Source organism: Pseudophryne corroboree, unplaced genomic scaffold (genome assembly GCF_028390025.1).
Source record: "Pseudophryne corroboree isolate aPseCor3 unplaced genomic scaffold, aPseCor3.hap2 scaffold_526, whole genome shotgun sequence".
In the NCBI taxonomy this organism is placed as follows: domain Eukaryota; kingdom Metazoa; phylum Chordata; class Amphibia; order Anura; family Myobatrachidae; genus Pseudophryne; species Pseudophryne corroboree.
In genome coordinates this window covers 350,497-370,668 of record NW_026970128.1, presented here as the reverse complement: position 1 = coordinate 370,668, position 20,172 = coordinate 350,497, and positions in this window count along the sequence as shown.

Here is a 20,172-nt window from a genome sequence, read left to right as displayed (position 1 = left end):
ACCCGATTATTAAAATGGTAATTGACAAAAACAAACTACATTGTCACCAGAAGAGCAATACAAAATGTACAAGTGATATATTAAAATCATCTTTCCAGCTTGGATTTCAATGATGCATTGGGGCAACGATTTTGTGAGAAACATCTTCACCCTTAAATAAAGATTTTCTTAATTCCTTACATGTGTGCTAATTAGATATCACCTTGTTTTCACATTAAACAGACTTCCACATGAGAAAACAGCAAAGATGCAGTGGCGTTAATGTTTCATGGTGTCAACCTGTATTATTTCCGTAGATATTGAAATGAGGATGCATCTTGCTGCCTTTCCAATGAAGCAAGTTTAATTTAGTAATAGGTGAAAAACCATCCCTACAAAGATGTTAATCAGATACTTGGCTTTGTGGACACTTTTCAGAGAACAAATTTGTTATCATAAAAATAAAGCCAGAAAATGAAGAGCTGTTTAATCACTCAATTGTATTTTTCTGCCAGCATTTTTCTTTTTCTCTGCAACCCACTGCTAAATTGTGCTTCCTAGCTGTTTTTTTATAAAATCACTTAATCAAATCTAACTCTGATTACATCAGAGAAGGCCAGGTACCCTACACCATAAGAGGGGGTTTGCAATTTTGACTTGTCTACTTAAATATCACCAAAATCTGATCACAAGGTCAATTACGTCCCTGGGTGGGATTGAACCACCAACCTTTTGATTAATAGCTGAACACACTAACCGATTGCGCCACAGAGACACTTTGCAAAAAGAATATACTGACAAAGACTAATAAGCATTCATCTAGAACGTTTCCTAGAAAAACTTTAAAAAGTCAATAATCTGGAGAGTTTTTGTAAGATGTTTCTTCCAGCAACCAATGAAGAAACACATTGGTACTTCCGCATGATGAGTGAGTGCTTCAGGATCTCTTGCACTTACATGTGCAGCAGAGTACTGCAATGGAAGCATGCTGGGCCCATAACCCAGAGGTAGGCAGATTGAAACTATCCTTTGCTATATGCATTTTTTTTTTGTTCATTAAAGTAATCCAAAACTGGGATTGATATTTTAGCTTTTATTTTTACTTAAAGTACAATAACTTTTACCATTTTAATTTGTTTTAATAGTATATTGACAGTATTGTTTTCTTTCAAAAATCCACTTAATTTTCTTTACCCTATTATTAAAATGGTAATTGACAAAAATAAACTACATTGTCACCAGAAGAGCAATACAAAATGTACAAGTGATATATTAAAATCATCTTTCCAGCTTGAATTTCAATGATGCATTGGGGCAATGATTTTGTGAGAAACATCTTTACCCTTAAATAAAGATTTTCTTAATTCCTTACCTGTGTGCTAATTAGATATCACCTTGTTTTCACATTAAACAGACTTCCACATGAGAAAGCAGCAAGGATGCAGTGGCGTTAATGTTTCCTGGTGTCAACCTGTATTATTTCAGTAGATATTGAAATGAGGATGCATCTTGCTGCCTTTCCAATGAAGCAAGTTTAATTTAGTAATAGGTGAAAAACCATCCCTACAAATATGTTAATCAGATACTTGGCTTTGTGGACACTTTTCAGAGAACAAATTTGTTATCATAAAAATAAAGCCAGAAAATGAAGAGCTGTTTAATCACTCAATTGTATTTTTCTGCCAGCATTTTTCTTTTTCTCTGCAACCCACTGCTAAATTGTGCTTCCTAGCTGTTTTTTTATAAAATCACTTAATCAAATCTAACTCTGATTACATCAGAGAAGGCCAGGTACCCTACACCATAAGAGGGGGTTTGCAATTTTGACTTGTCTACTTAAATATCACCAAAATCTGATCACAAGGTCAATTACATCCCTGGGTGGGATTGAACCACCAACCTTTTGATTAATAGCTGAACACACTAACCGATTGCGCCACAGAGACACTTTGCAAAAAGAATATACTGACAAAGACTAATAAGCATTCATCTAGAACGTTTCCTAGAAAAACTTTAAAAAGTCAATAATCTGGAGAGTTTTTGTAAGATGTTTCTTCCAGCAACCAATGAAGAAACACATTGGTACTTTCGCATGATGAGTGAGTGCTTCAGGATCTCTTGCACTTACATGTGCAGCAGAGTACTGCAATGGAAGCATGCTGGGCCCATAACCCAGAGGTAGGCAGATTGAAACTATCCTTTGCTATATGCATTTTTTTTTTGTTCATTAAAGTAATCCAAAACTGGGATTGATATTTTAGCTTTTATTTTTACTTAAAGTACAATAACTTTTACCATTTTAATTTGTTTTAATAGTATATTGACAGTATTGTTTTCTTTCAAAAATCCACTTAATTTTCTTTACCCTATTATTAAAATGGTAATTGACAAAAATAAACTACATTGTCACCAGAAGAGCAATACAAAATGTACAAGTGATATATTAAAATCATCTTTCCAGCTTGAATTTCAATGATGCATTGGGGCAATGATTTTGTGAGAAACATCTTTACCCTTAAATAAAGATTTTCTTAATTCCTTACCTGTGTGCTAATTAGATATCACCTTGTTTTCACATTAAACAGACTTCCACATGAGAAAGCAGCAAGGATGCAGTGGCGTTAATGTTTCCTGGTGTCAACCTGTATTATTTCAGTAGATATTGAAATGAGGATGCATCTTGCTGCCTTTCCAATGAAGCAAGTTTAATTTAGTAATAGGTGAAAAACCATCCCTACAAATATGTTAATCAGATACTTGGCTTTGTGGACACTTTTCAGAGAACAAATTTGTTATCATAAAAATAAAGCCAGAAAATGAAGAGCTGTTTAATCACTCAATTGTATTTTTCTGCCAGCATTTTTCTTTTTCTCTGCAACCCACTGCTAAATTGTGCTTCCTAGCTGTTTTTTTATAAAATCACTTAATCAAATCTAACTCTGATTACATCAGAGAAGGCCAGGTACCCTACACCATAAGAGGGGGTTTGCAATTTTGACTTGTCTACTTAAATATCACCAAAATCTGATCACAAGGTCAATTACATCCCTGGGTGGGATTGAACCACCAACCTTTTGATTAATAGCTGAACACACTAACCGATTGCGCCACAGAGACACTTTGCAAAAAGAATATACTGACAAAGACTAATAAGCATTCATCTAGAACGTTTCCTAGAAAAACTTTAAAAAGTCAATAATCTGGAGAGTTTTTGTAAGATGTTTCTTCCAGCAACCAATGAAGAAACACATTGGTACTTTCGCATGATGAGTGAGTGCTTCAGGATCTCTTGCACTTACATGTGCAGCAGAGTACTGCAATGGAAGCATGCTGGGCCCATAACCCAGAGGTAGGCAGATTGAAACTATCCTTTGCTATATGCATTTTTTTTTTGTTCATTAAAGTAATCCAAAACTGGGATTGATATTTTAGCTTTTATTTTTACTTAAAGTACAATAACTTTTACCATTTTAATTTGTTTTAATAGTATATTGACAGTATTGTTTTCTTTCAAAAATCCACTTAATTTTCTTTACCCTATTATTAAAATGGTAATTGACAAAAATAAACTACATTGTCACCAGAAGAGCAATACAAAATGTACAAGTGATATATTAAAATCATCTTTCCAGCTTGAATTTCAATGATGCATTGGGGCAATGATTTTGTGAGAAACATCTTTACCCTTAAATAAAGATTTTCTTAATTCCTTACCTGTGTGCTAATTAGATATCACCTTGTTTTCACATTAAACAGACTTCCACATGAGAAAGCAGCAAGGATGCAGTGGCGTTAATGTTTCCTGGTGTCAACCTGTATTATTTCAGTAGATATTGAAATGAGGATGCATCTTGCTGCCTTTCCAATGAAGCAAGTTTAATTTAGTAATAGGTGAAAAACCATCCCTACAAATATGTTAATCAGATACTTGGCTTTGTGGACACTTTTCAGAGAACAAATTTGTTATCATAAAAATAAAGCCAGAAAATGAAGAGCTGTTTAATCACTCAATTGTATTTTTCTGCCAGCATTTTTCTTTTTCTCTGCAACCCACTGCTAAATTGTGCTTCCTAGCTGTTTTTTTATAAAATCACTTAATCAAATCTAACTCTGATTACATCAGAGAAGGCCAGGTACCCTACACCATAAGAGGGGGTTTGCAATTTTGACTTGTCTACTTAAATATCACCAAAATCTGATCACAAGGTCAATTACATCCCTGGGTGGGATTGAACCACCAACCTTTTGATTAATAGCTGAACACACTAACCGATTGCGCCACAGAGACACTTTGCAAAAAGAATATACTGACAAAGACTAATAAGCATTCATCTAGAACGTTTCCTAGAAAAACTTTAAAAAGTCAATAATCTGGAGAGTTTTTGTAAGATGTTTCTTCCAGCAACCAATGAAGAAACACATTGGTACTTTCGCATGATGAGTGAGTGCTTCAGGATCTCTTGCACTTACATGTGCAGCAGAGTACTGCAATGGAAGCATGCTGGGCCCATAACCCAGAGGTAGGCAGATTGAAACTATCCTTTGCTATATGCATTTTTTTTTTGTTCATTAAAGTAATCCAAAACTGGGATTGATATTTTAGCTTTTATTTTTACTTAAAGTACAATAACTTTTACCATTTTAATTTGTTTTAATAGTATATTGACAGTATTGTTTTCTTTCAAAAATCCACTTAATTTTCTTTACCCTATTATTAAAATGGTAATTGACAAAAACAAACTACATTGTCACCAGAAGAGCAATACAAAATGTACAAGTGATATATTAAAATCATCTTTCCAGCTTGAATTTCAATGATGCATTGGGGCAATGATTTTGTGAGAAACATCTTTACCCTTAAATAAAGATTTTCTTAATTCCTTACCTGTGTGCTAATTAGATATCACCTTGTTTTCACATTAAACAGACTTCCACATGAGAAAGCAGCAAGGATGCAGTGGCGTTAATGTTTCCTGGTGTCAACCTGTATTATTTCAGTAGATATTGAAATGAGGATGCATCTTGCTGCCATTCCAATGAAGCAAGTTTAATTTAGTAATAGGTGAAAAACCATCCCTACAAATATGTTAATCAGATACTTGGCTTTGTGGACACTTTTCAGAGAACAAATTAGTTAGCATAAAAATAAAGCCAGAAAATGAAGAGCTGTTTAATCACTCAATTGGATTTTTCTGCCAGCATATTTCTTTTTCTCTGCAACCCACTGCTAAATTGTGCTTCCTAGCTGTTTTTATAAAATCACTGAATCAAATCTAACTCTGATTACATCAGAGAAGGCCAGGTACCCTACACCATAACAGGGGGTTTGAAATTTTGACTTGTCTGCTTAAAGATCACCAAAATCTGATAACAAGGTCAATTAAGTCCCTGGGTGGGATTGAACCACCAACCTTTTGGTTAATAGCCTTACACACTAACTGATTGCGCCACAGCGACACTTTGCAAAAGTACTTACTGACAAAGGCTAATAAGCATTCATCTAGAACGATTCCTAGAAACATTTTAAAAAGTCAATAATGTGGAGAGTTTTTGTAAGATGTTTCTTCCATCAACCAATGAAGAAACACATTGGTACTTTCCCATGATGAGTGAGTGCTTCAGGATCTCTTGCACTTACATGTGCAGCAGAGTACTGTAATGGAAGCATGCTGGGTCCATAACCCAGAGGTAGGCAGATTGAAACTATCCTCTGCTATATGCATTTTTTTTTTGTTCATTAAAGTAATCCAAAACTGGTATTGATATTTTAGCTTTTATTTTTACTTAAAGTACAATAACTTTTACCATTTTAATTTGTTTTAATAGTATATTGACAGTATTGTTTTCTTTCAAAAATCCAATTAATTTTCTTTACCCGATTATTAAAATGGTAACTGACAAAAACAAACTACATTGTCACCAGAAGAGCAATACAAAATGTACAAGTGATATATTAAAATCATCTTTCCAGCTTGAATTTCAATGATGCATTGGGGCAACGATTTTGTGAGAAACATCTTCACCCTTAAATAAAGATTTTCTTAATTCCTTACCTGTGTGCTAATTAGATATCACCTTGTTTTCACATTAAACAGACTTCCACATGAGAAAGCAGCAAGGATGCAGTGGCGTTAATGTTTCCTGGTGTCAACCTGTATTATTTCAGTAGATATTGAAATGAGGATGCATCTTGCTGCCTTTCCAATGAAGCAAGTTTAATTTAGTAATAGGTGAAAAACCATCCCTACAAAGGTGTTAATCAGAGACTTGGCTTTGTGGACACTTTTCAGAGAACAAATTTGTTATCATAAAAATAAAGCCAGAAAATGAAGAGCTGTTTAATCACTCAATTGTATTTTTCTGCCAGCATTTTTCTTTTTCTCTGCAACCCACTGCTAAATTGTGCTTCCTAGCTGTTTTTTTATAAAATCACTTAATCAAATCTAACTCTGATTACATCAGAGAAGGCCAGGTACCCTACACCATAAGAGGGGGTTTGCAATTTTGACTTGTCTACTTAAATATCACCAAAATCTGATCACAAGGTCAATTACGTCCCTGGGTGGGATTGAACCACCAACCTTTTGATTAATAGCTGAACACACTAACCGATTGCGCCACAGAGACACTTTGCAAAAAGAATATACTGACAAAGACTAATAAGCATTCATCTAGAACGTTTCCTAGAAAAACTTTAAAAAGTCAATAATCTGGAGAGTTTTTGTAAGATGTTTCTTCCAGCAACCAATGAAGAAACACATTGGTACTTTCGCATGATGAGTGAGTGCTTCAGGATCTCTTGCACTTACATGTGCAGCAGAGTACTGCAATGGAAGCATGCTGGGCCCATAACCCAGAGGTAGGCAGATTGAAACTATCCTTTGCTATATGCATTTTTTTTTTGTTCATTAAAGTAATCCAAAACTGGGATTGATATTTTAGCTTTTATTTTTACTTAAAGTACAATAACTTTTACCATTTTAATTTGTTTTAATAGTATATTGACAGTATTGTTTTCTTTCAAAAATCCACTTAATTTTCTTTACCCTATTATTAAAATGGTAATTGACAAAAACAAACTACATTGTCACCAGAAGAGCAATACAAAATGTACAAGTGATATATTAAAATCATCTTTCCAGCTTGAATTTCAATGATGCATTGGGGCAATGATTTTGTGAGAAACATCTTTACCCTTAAATAAAGATTTTCTTAATTCCTTACCTGTGTGCTAATTAGATATCACCTTGTTTTCACATTAAACAGACTTCCACATGAGAAAGCAGCAAGGATGCAGTGGCGTTAATGTTTCCTGGTGTCAACCTGTATTATTTCAGTAGATATTGAAATGAGGATGCATCTTGCTGCCTTTCCAATGAAGCAAGTTTAATTTAGTAATAGGTGAAAAACCATCCCTACAAATATGTTAATCAGATACTTGGCTTTGTGGACACTTTTCAGAGAACAAATTAGTTAGCATAAAAATAAAGCCAGAAAATGAAGAGCTGTTTAATCACTCAATTGGATTTTTCTGCCAGCATATTTCTTTTTCTCTGCAACCCACTGCTAAATTGTGCTTCCTAGCTGTTTTTATAAAATCACTGAATCAAATCTAACTCTGATTACATCAGAGAAGGCCAGGTACCCTACACAATAACAGGGGGTTTGAAATTTTGACTTGTCTGCTTAAAGATCACCAAAATCTGATAACAAGGTCAATTAAGTCCCTGGGTGGGATTGAACCACCAACCTTTTGGTTAATAGCCTTACACACTAACTGATTGCGCCACAGCGACACTTTGCAAAAGTACTTACTGACAAAGGCTAATAAGCATTCATCTAGAACGATTCCTAGAAACATTTTAAAAAGTCAATAATGTGGAGAGTTTTTGTAAGATGTTTCTTCCATCAACCAATGAAGAAACACATTGGTACTTTCCCATGATGAGTGAGTGCTTCAGGATCTCTTGCACTTACATGTGCAGCAGAGTACTGTAATGGAAGCATGCTGGGTCCATAACCCAGAGGTAGGCAGATTGAAACTATCCTCTGCTATATGCATTTTTTTTGTTCATTAAAGTAATCCAAAACTGGGATTGATATTTTAGCTTTTATTTTTACTTAAAGTACAATAACTTTTACCATTTTAATTTGTTTTAATAGTATATTGACAGTATTGTTTTCTTTCAAAAATCCAATTAATTTTCTTTACCCGATTATTAAAATGGTAACTGACAAAAACAAACTACATTGTCACCAGAAGAGCAATACAAAATGTACAAGTGATATATTAAAATCATCTTTCCAGCTTGAATTTCAATGATGCATTGGGGCAACGATTTTGTGAGAAACATCTTCACCCTTAAATAAAGATTTTCTTAATTCCTTACCTGTTTGCTAATTAGATATCACCTTGTTTTCACATTAAACAGACTTCCACATGAGAAAGCAGCAAGGATGCAGTGGCGTTAATGTTTCCTGGTGTCAACCTGTATTATTTCAGTAGATATTGAAATGAGGATGCATCTTGCTGCCTTTCCAATGAAGCAAGTTTAATTTAGTAATAGGTGAAAAACCATCCCTACAAAGGTGTTAATCAGAGACTTGGCTTTGTGGACACTTTTCAGAGAACAAATTTGTTAGCATAAAAATAAAGCCAGAAAATGAAGAGCTGTTTAATCACTCAATTGGATTTTTTTGATAGCATATTTCTTTTTCTCTGCAACCCACTGCTAAATTGTGCTTCCTAGCTGTTTTTATAAAATCACTGAATCAAATCTAACTCTGATTACATCAGAGAAGGCCAGGTACCCTACACCATAACAGGGGTTTTCGAAATTTTGACTTGTCTACTTAAAGATCAACAAAATCTGATAACAAGGTCAATAATGTCCCTGGGTGGGATTGAACCACCAACCTTTTGGTTAATAGCTGTACACACTAACTGATTGCGCCACAGCGACACTTTGCAAAAGTACATACTGACAAAGGCTAATAAGCATTCATCTAGAACGTTTCCTATAAAAACTTTAAATAGTCAATAATCTGGAGAGTTTTTGTAAGATGTTTCTTCCATCAACCAATGAAGAAACACATTGGTACTTTCCCATGATGAGTGAGTGCTTCAGGATCTCTTGCATTTACATGTGCAGCAGAGTACTGTTATGAAAGCATGCTGGGTCCATAACCCAGAGGTAGGCAGATTGAAACTATCCTCTGCTATATGCATTTTTTTTTTGTTAATTAAAGTAATCCAAAACTGGGATTGATATTTTTGCTCTTTTATTTTTACTTAAAGTACAATAACTTTTACCATTTTAATTTGTTTTAATAGTATATTGACAGTATTGTTTTCTTTCAAAAATCCAATTAATTTTCTTTACCCGATTATTAAAATGGTAATTGACAAAAACAAACTACATTGTCACCAGAAGAGCAATACAAAATGTACAAGTGATATATTAAAATCATCTTTCCAGCTTGAATTTCAATGATGCATTGGGGCAACGATTTTGTGAGAAACATCTTCACCCTTAAATAAAGATTTTCTTAATTCCTTACCTGTGTGCTAATTAGATATCACTTTGTTTTCACATTAAACAGACTTCCACATGAGAAAACAGCAAAGATGCAGTGGCGTTAATGTTTCCTGGTGTCAACCTGTATTATTTCCGTAGATATTGAAATGAGGATGCATCTTGCTGCCTTTCCAATGAAGCAAGTTTAATTTAGTAATAGGTGAAAAACCATCCCTACAAAGATGTTAATCAGATACTTGGCTTTGTGGACACTTTTCAGAGAACAAATTTGTTATCATAAAAATAAAGCCAGAAAATGAAGAGCTGTTTAATCACTCAATTGGATTTTTCTGCCAGCATTTTTCTTTTTCTCTGCAACCCACTGCTAAATTGTGCTTCCTAGCTGTTTTTTTTATAAAATCACTTAATCAAATCTAACTCTGATTACATCAGAGAAGGCCAGGTACCCTACACCATAAGAGGGGTTTTGCAATTTTGACTTGTCTACTTAAATATTACCAAAATCTGATCACAATGTCAATTACGTCCCTGGGTGGGATTGAACCACCAACCTTCTGATTAATAGCTGAACACACTAACCGATTGCGCCACAGAGACACTTTGCAAAAAGTACATACTGACAAAGACTAATAAGCATTCATCTAGAACGTTTCCTAGAAAAACTTTAAAAAGTCAATAATCTGGAGAGTTTTTGTAAGATGTTTCTTCCAGCAACCAATGAAGAAACACATTGGTACTTTCGCATGATGAGTGAGTGCTTCAGGATCTCTTGCACTTACATGTGCAGCAGAGTACTGCACTGGAAGCATGCTGGGCCCATAACCCAGAGGTAGGCAGATTGAAACTATCCTTTGCTATATGCATTTTTTTTTTGTTCATTAAAGTAATCCAAAACTGGGATTGATATTTTAGCTTTTATTTTTACTTAAAGTACAATAACTTTTACCATTTTAATTTGTTTTAATAGTATATTGACAGTATTGTTTTCTTTCAAAAATCCAATTAATTTTCTTTACCCGATTTTTAAAATGGTAATTGACAAAAACAAACTACATTGTCACCAGAAGAGCAATACAAAATGTACAAGTGATATATTAAAATCATCTTTCCAGCTTGAATTTCAATGATGCATTGGGGCAACGATTTTGTGAGAAACATCTTCACCCTTAAATAAAGATTTTCTTAATTCCTTACCTGTGTGCTAATTAGATATCACCTTGTTTTCACATTAAACAGACTTCCACATGAGAAAACAGCAAAGATGCAGTGGCGTTAATGTTTCCTGGTGTCAACCTGTATTATTTCCGTAGATATTGAAATGAGGATGCATCTTGCTGCCTTTCCAATGAAGCAAGTTTAATTTAGTAATAGGTGAAAAACCATCCCTACAAAGATGTTAATCAGATACTTGGCTTTGTGGACACTTTTCAGAGAACAAATTTGTTATCATAAAAATAAAGCCAGAAAATGAAGAGCTGTTTAATCACTCAATTGGATTTTTCTGCCAGCATTTTTCTTTTTCTCTGCAACCCACTGCTAAATTGTGCTTCCTAGCTGTTTTTTTTATAAAATCACTTAATCAAATCTAACTCTGATTACATCAGAGAAGGCCAGGTACCCTACACCATAAGAGAGGGTTTGCAATTTTGACTTGTCTACTTAAATATCACCAAAATCTGATCACAAGGTCAATTACGTCCCTGGGTGGGATTGAACCACCAACCTTTTGATTAATAGCTGAACACACTAACAGATTGCGCCACAGAGACACTTTGCAAAAAGTCCATACTGACAAAGACTAATAAGCATTCATCTAGAACGTTTCCTAGAAAAACTTTAAAAAGTCAATAATCTGGAGAGTTTTTGTAAGATGTTTCTTCCAGCAACCAATGAAGAAACACATTGGTACTTTCGCATGATGAGTGAGTGCTTCAGGATCTCTTGCACTTAAATGTGCAGCAGAGTACTGCAATGGAAGCATGCTGGGCCCATAACCCAGAGGTAGGCAGATTGAAACTATCCTTTGCTATATGCATTTTTTTTTGTTCATTAAAGTAATCCAAAACTGGGATTGATATTTTAGCTTTTATTTTTACTTAAAGTACAATAACTTTTACCATTTTAATTTGTTTTAATAGTATATTGACAGTATTGTTTTCTTTCAAAAATCCACTTAATTTTCTTTACCCTATTATTAAAATGGTAATTGACAAAAACAAACTACATTGTCACCAGAAGAGCAATACAAAATGTACAAGTGATACATTAAAATCATCTTTCCAGCTTGAATTTCAATGATGCATTGGGGCAACGATTATGTGAGAAACATCTTCACCCTTAAATAAAGATTTTCTTAATTCCTTACCTGTGTGCTAATTAGATATCACCTTGTTTTCACATTAAACAGACTTCCACATGAGAAAGCAGCAAGGATGCAGTGGCGTTAATGTTTCCTGGTGTCAACCTGTATTATTTCAGTAGATATTGAAATGAGGATGCATCTTGCTGCCTTTCCAATGAAGCAAGTTTAATTTAGTAATAGATGAAAAACCATCCCTACAAATATGTTAATCAGATACTTGGCTTTGTGGACACTTTTCAGAGAACAAATTAGTTAGCATAAAAATAAAGCCAGAAAATGAAGAGCTGTTTAATCACTCAATTGGATTTTTCTGCCAGCATATTTCTTTTTCTCTGCAACCCACTGCTAAATTGTGCTTCCTAGCTGTTTTTATAAAATCACTGAATCAAATCTAACTACATCAGAGAAGGCCAGGTAGCCTACACCATAACAGGGGGTTTGAAATTTTGACTTGTCTACTTAAAGATCACCAAAATCTGATAACAAGGTCAATTAAGTCCCTGGGTGGGATTGAACCACCAACCTTTTGGTTAATAGCCTTACACACTAACTGATTGCGCCACAGCGACACTTTGCAAAAGTACATACTGACAAAGGCTAATAAGCATTCATCTAGAACGATTCCTAGAAACATTTTAAAAAGTCAATAATGTGGAGAGTTTTTGTAAGATGTTTCTTCCATCAACCAATGAAGAAACACATTGGTACTTTCCCATGATGAGTGAGTGCTTCAGGATCTTCTGCACTTACATGTGCAGCAGAGTACTGTAATGGAAGCATGCTGGGTCCATAACCCAGAGGTAGGCAGATTGAAACTATCCTCTGCTATATGCATTTTTTTTTTGTTAATTAACGTAATCCAAAACTGGGATTGATATTTTTGCTCTTTTATTTTTACTTAAAGTACAATAACTTTTACCATTTTAATTTGTTTTAATAGTATATTGACAGTATTGTTTTCTTTCAAAAATCCACTTAATTTTCTTTACCCGATTATTAAAATGGTAATTGACAAAAACAAACTACATTGTCACCAGAAGAGCAATACAAAATGTACAAGTGATATATTAAAATCATCTTTCCAGCTTGAATTTCAATGATGCATTGGGGCAACGATTTTGTGAGAAACATCTTCACCCTTAAATAAAGATTTTCTTAATTCCTTACCTGTGTGCTAATTAGATATCACCTTGTTTTCACATTAAACAGACTTCCACATGAGAAAACAGTAAAGATGCAGTGGCGTTAATGTTTCCTGGTGTCAACCTGTATTATTTCCGTAGATATTGAAATGAGGATGCATCTTGCTGCCTTTCCAATGAAGCAAGTTTAATTTAGTAATAGGTGAAAAACCATCCCTACAAAGATGTTAATCAGATATTTGGCTTTGTGGACACTTTTCAGAGAACAAATTTGTTATCATAAAAATAAAGCCAGAATATGAAGAGCTGTTTAATCACTCAATTGGATTTTTCTGCCAGCATTATTCTTTTTCTCTGCAACCCACTGCTAAATTGTGCTTCCTAGCTGTTTTTTAATAAAATCACTTAATCAAATCTAACCCTGATTACATCAGAGAAGGCCAGGTACCCTACACCATAACAGGGGGTTTGCAATTTTGACTTGTCTACTTAAATATCACCAAAATCTGATCACAAGGTCAATTATGTCCCTGGGAGGGATTGAACCACCAACCTTTTGATTAATAGCTGAACACACTAACCGATTGCGCCACAGAGACACTTTGCAAAAAGTACATACTGACAAAGACTAATAAGCATTCATCTAGAACGTTTCCTAGAAAAACTTTAAAAAATCAATAATCTGGAGAGTTTTTGTAAGATGTTTCTTCCAGCAACCAATGAAGAAACACATTGGTACTTTCGCATGATGAGTGAGTGCTTCAGGATCTCTTGCACTTACATGTGCAGCAGAGTACTGCAATGAAAGCATGCTGGGCCCATAACCCAGAGGTAGGCAGATTGAAACTATCCTCTGCTATATGCATTTTTTATTGTTAATTAAAGTAATCCAAAACTGGGATTGATATTTTTGCTCTTTTATTTTTACTTAAAGTACAATAACTTTTACCATTTTAATTTGTTTTAATAGTATATTGACAGTATTGTTTTCTTTCAAAAATCCACTTAATTTTCTTTACCCTATTATTATAATGGTAATTGACAAAAACAAACTACATTGTCACCAGAAGAGCAATACAAAATGTACAAGTGATATATTAAAATCATCTTTCCAGCTTGAATTTCAATGATGCATTGGGGCAACGATTTTGTGAGAAACACCTTCACCCTTAAATAAAGATTTTCTTAATTCCTTACCTGTGTGCTAATTAGATATCACCTTGTTTTCACATTAAACAGACTTCCACATGCGAAAGCAGCAAGGATGCAGTGGCGTTAATGTTTCCTGGTGTCAACCTGTATTATTTCAGTAGACATTGAAATGAGGATGCATCTTGCTGCCTTTCCAATGAAGCAAGTTTAATTTAGTAATAGGTGAAAAACCATCCCTACAAAGATGTTAATCAGAGACTTGGCTTTGTGGACACTTTTCAGAGAACAAATTTGTTAGCATAAAAATAAAGCCAGAAAATGAAGAGCTGTTTAATCACTCAATTGGATTTTTTTGCCAGCATATTTCTTTTTCTCTGCAACTCACTGCTAAATTGTGCTTCCTAGCTGTTTTTATAAAATCACTAAATCAAATCTAACTCTGATTACATCAGAGAAGGCCAGGTACCCTACACCATAACAGGGGGTTTGAAATTTTGACTTGTCTACTTAAAGATCACCAAAATCTGATAACAAGGTCAATTAAGTCCCTGGGTGGGATTGAACCACCAACCTTTTGGTTAATAGCCTTACACACTAACTGATTGCGCCACAGCGACACTTTGCAAAAGTACATACTGACAAAGACTAATAAGCATTCATCTAGAACGATTCCTAGAAACATTTTAAAAAGTCAATAATGTGGAGAGTTTTTGTAAGATGTTTCTTCCATCAACCAATGAAGAAACACATTGGTACTTTCCCATGATGAGTGAGTGCTTCAGGATCTCTTGCACTTACATGTGCAGCAGAGTACTGTAATGGAAGCATGCTGGGTCCATAACCCAGAGGTAGGCAGATTGAAACTATCCTCTGCTATATGCATTTTTTTTGTTAATTAAAGTAATCCAAAACTGGGATTGATATTTTTGCTCTTTTATTTTTACTTAAAGTACAATAACTTTTACCATTTTAATTTGTTTTAATAGTATATTGACAGTATTGTTTTCTTTCAAAAATCCAATTAATTTTCTTTACCCGATTATTAAAATGGTAATTGACAAAAGCAAACTACATTGTCACCAGAAGAGCAATACAAAATGTACAAGTGATATATTAAAATCATCTTTCCAGCTTGAATTTCAATGATGCATTGGGGCAACGATTTTGTGAGAAAAATCTTCACCCTTAAATAAAGATTTTCTTAATTCCTTACCTGTGTGCTAATTAGATATCACCTTGTTTTCACATTAAACAGACTTCCACATGAGAAAGCAGCAAGGATGCAGTGGCGTTAATGTTTCCTGGTGTCAACCTGTATTATTTCAGTAGATATTGAAATGAGGATGCATCTTGCTGCCTTTCCAATGAAGCAAGTTTAATTTAGTAATAGGTGAAAAACCATCCCTACAAAGATGTTAATCAGATACTTGGCTTTGTGGACACTTTTCAGAGAACAAATTTGTTAGCATAAAAATAAAGCCAGAAAATGAAGAGCTGTTTAATCACTCAATTGGATTTTTTTGCCAGCATATTTCTTTTTCTCTGCAACCCACTGCTAAATTGTGCTTCCTAGCTGTTTTTATAAAATCACCGAATCAAATCTAACTCTGATTACATCAGAGAAGGCCAGGTACCCTACACCAGTGTTTCCCAACCACGGTCCTCAAGGCACACTAACAGTCCTGGTTTTAGTGAAATCCAGGCTTGAACACAGGTGACTTAATTAGTACCTCAGTTATTTTGATTTAACCATCTGTGCTGAAGCCTGGATATCACTAAAACCTGCACTGTTGGTGTGCCTTGAGGACCGCGGTTGGGAATGCCTGCCCTACACCATAACAGGGGTTTTCGAAATTTTGACTTGTCTACTTAAAGATCAACAAAATCTGATAACAAGGTCAATTACGTCCCTGGGTGGGGTTGAACCACCAACCTTTTGGTTAATAGCCATACACACTAACTGATTGCGCCACAGCGACACTTTGCAAAAGTACTTACTGACAAAGGCTAATAAGCATTCATCTAGAACGTTTCCTATAAAAACTTTAAATAGTCAATAATCTGGAGAGTTTTTGTAAGATGTTTCTTCCATCAACCAATGAAGAAACACATTGGTACTTTCCCATGATGAGTGAGTGCTTCAGGATCTCTTGCACTTACATGTGCAGCAGAGTACTGTAATGGAAGCATGCTGGGTCCATAACCCAGAGGTAGGCAGATTGAAACTATCCTCTGCTATATGCATTTTTTTTGTTAATTAAAGTAATCCAAAACTGGGATTGATATTTGTGCTCTTTTATTTTTACTTAAAGTACAATAACTTTTACCATTTTAATTTGTTTTAATAGTATATTGACAGTATTGTTTTCTTTCAAAAATCCAATTAATTTTCTTTACCCGATTATTAAAATGGTAATTGACAAAAACAAACTACATTGTCACCAGAAGAGCAATACAAAATGTACAAGTGATATATTAAAATCATCTTACCAGCTTGAATTTCAATGATGCATTGGGGCAACGATTTTGTGAGAAACATCTTCACCCTTAAATAAAGATTTTCTTAATTCCTTACCTGTGTGCTAATTAGATATCACCTTGTTTTCACATTAAACAGACTTCCACATGAGAAAACAGCAAAGATGCAGTGGCGTTAATGTTTCCTGGTGTCAACCTGTATTATTTCCGTAGATATTGAAATGAGGATGCATCTTGCTGCCTTTCCAATGAAGCAAGTTTAATTTAGTAATAGGTGAAAAACCATCCCTACAAAGATGTTAATCAGACACTTGGCTTTGTGGACACTTTTCAGAGAACAAATTAGTTAGCATAAAAATAAAGCCAGAAAATGAAGAGCAGTTTAATCACTCAATTGGATTTTTCTGCCAGCATATTTCTTTTTCTCTGCAACCCACTGCTAAATTGTGCTTCCTAGCTGTTTTTTTATAAAATCACTTAATCAAATCTAACTCTGATTACATCAGAGAAGGCCAGGTACCCTACACCATAAGAGGGGGTTTGAAATTTTGACTAGTCTACTTAAAGATCACCAAAATCTGATAATAAGGTCAATTACATCCCTGGGTGGGATTGAACCACCAACCCTTTGATTAATAACCAAACACACTAACCGATTGCGCCACAGAGACACTTTGCAAACTTTCATACTGACAAAGGCTAATAAGCATTCATCTAGAACGATTCCTAGAAAAACTTTAAAAAGTCAATAATCTGGAGAGTTTTTGTAAGATGTTTCTTCCATCAACCAACGAAGAAACACATTGGTACTTTCCCATGATGAGTGAGTGCTTCAGGATCTCTTGCACTTACATGTGCAGCAGAGTACTGCATTGGAAACATGCTGGGCCCATAACCCAGAGGTAGGCAGATTGAAACTATCCTCTGCTATATGCATTTTTTATTGTTAATTAAAGTAATCCAAAACTGGGATTGATATTTTTGCTCTTTTATTTTTACTTTAAAGTACAATAACTTTTACCATTTTAATTTGTTTTAATAGTATATTGACAGTATTGTTTTCTTTCAAAAATCCACTTAATTTTCTTTACCCTATTTTTATAATGGTAATTGACAAAAACAAACTACATTGTCACCAGAAGAGCAATACAAAATGTACAAGTGATATATTAAAATCATCTTTCCAGCTTGAATTTCAATGATGCATTGGGGCAACGATTTTGTGAGAAACATCTTCACCCTTAAATAAAGATTTTCTTAATTCCTTACCTGTGTGCTAATTAGATATCACCTTGTTTTCACATTAAACAGACTTCCACATGCGAAAGCAGCAAGGATGCAGTGGCGTTAATGTTTCCTGGTGTCAACCTGTATTATTTCAGTAGACATTGAAATGAGGATGCATCTTGCTGCCTTTCCAATGAAGCAAGTTTAATTTAGTAATAGGTGAAAAACCATCCCTACAAAGGTGTTAATCAGAGACTTGGCTTTGTGGACACTTTTCAGAGAACAAATTTGTTAGCATAAAAATAAAGCCAGAAAATGAAGAGCTGTTTAATCACTCAATTGGATTTTTTTGCCAGCATATTTCTTTTTCTCTGCAACTCACTGCTAAATTGTGCTTCCTAGCTGTTTTTATAAAATCACTGAATCAAATCTAACTCTGATTACATCAGAGAAGGCCAGGTACCCTACACCATAAAAGGGGGTTTGAAATTTTGACTTGTCTACTTAAAGATCACCAAAATCTGATAACAAGGTCAATTACGTCCCTGGGTGGGATTGAACCACCAACCTTTTAGTTAATAACCATACACACAGACTGATTGCGCCACAGCGACACTTTGCAAAAGTACATACTGACAAATGCTAATAAGCATTCATCTAGAACGTTTCCTAGAAACATTTTAAAAAGTCAATAATGTGGAGAGTTTTTGTAAGATGTTTCTTCCATCAACCAATAAAGAAACACATTGGAACTTTCCCATGATAAGTGAGTGCTTCAGGACCTCTTGCACTTACATGTGCAGCAGAGTACTGTAATGGAAGCATGCTGGGTCCATAACCCAGAGGTAGGCAGATTGAAACTATCCTCTGCTATATGCATTTTTTTTTGTTAATTAAAGTAATCCAAAACTGGGATTGATATTTTTGCTCTTTTATTTTTACTTAAAGTACAATAACTTTTACCATTTTAATTTGTTTTAATAGTATATTGACAGTATTGTTTTCTTTCAAAAATCCAATTAATTTTCTTTACCCGATTATTAAAATGGTAATTGACAAAAACAAACTACATTGTCACCAGAAGAGCAATACAAAATGTACAAGTGATATATTAAAATCATCTTTCCAGCTTGAATTTCAATGATGCATTGGGGCAACGATTTTGTGAGAAACATCTTCACCCTTTAATAAAGATTTTCTTAATTCCTTACCTGTGTGCTAATTAGATATCACCTTGTTTTCACATTAAACAGACTTCCACATGAGAAAGCAGCAAGGATGCAGTGGCGTTAATGTTTCCTGGTGTCAACCTGTATTATTTCAGTAGATATTGAAATGAGGATGCATCTTGCTGCCTTTCCAATGAAGCAAGTTTAATTTAGTAATAGGTGAAAAACCATCCCTACAAAGGTGTTAATCAGAGACTTGGCTTTGTGGACACTTTTCAGAGAACAAATTTGTTAGCATAAAAATAAAGCCAGAAAATGAAGAGCTGTTTAATCACTCAATTGGATTTTTTTGCCAGCATATTTCTTTTTCTCTGCAACTCACTGCTAAATTGTGCTTCCTAGCTGTTTTTATAAAATCACTGAATCAAATCTAACTCTGATTACATCAGAGAAGGCCAGGTACCCTACACCATAAAAGGGGGTTTGAAATTTTGACTTGTCTACTTAAAGATCACCAAAATCTGATAACAAGGTCAATTACGTCCCTGGGTGGGATTGAACCACCAACCTTTTAGTTAATAACCATACACACAGACTGATTGCGCCACAGCGACACTTTGCAAAAGTACATACTGACAAATGCTAATAAGCATTCATCTAGAACGTTTCCTAGAAACATTTTAAAAAGTCAATAATGTGGAGAGTTTTTGTAAGATGTTTCTTCCATCAACCAATAAAGAAACACATTGGAACTTTCCCATGATAAGTGAGTGCTTCAGGACCTCTTGCACTTACATGTGCAGCAGAGTACTGTAATGGAAGCATGCTGGGTCCATAACCCAGAGGTAGGCAGATTGAAACTATCCTCTGCTATATGCATTTTTTTTTGTTAATTAAAGTAATCCAAAACTGGGATTGATATTTTTGCTCTTTTATTTTTACTTAAAGTACAATAACTTTTACCATTTTAATTTGTTTTAATAGTATATTGACAGTATTGTTTTCTTTCAAAAATCCAATTAATTTTCTTTACCCGATTATTAAAATGGTAATTGACAAAAACAAACTACATTGTCACCAGAAGAGCAATACAAAATGTACAAGTGATATATTAAAATCATCTT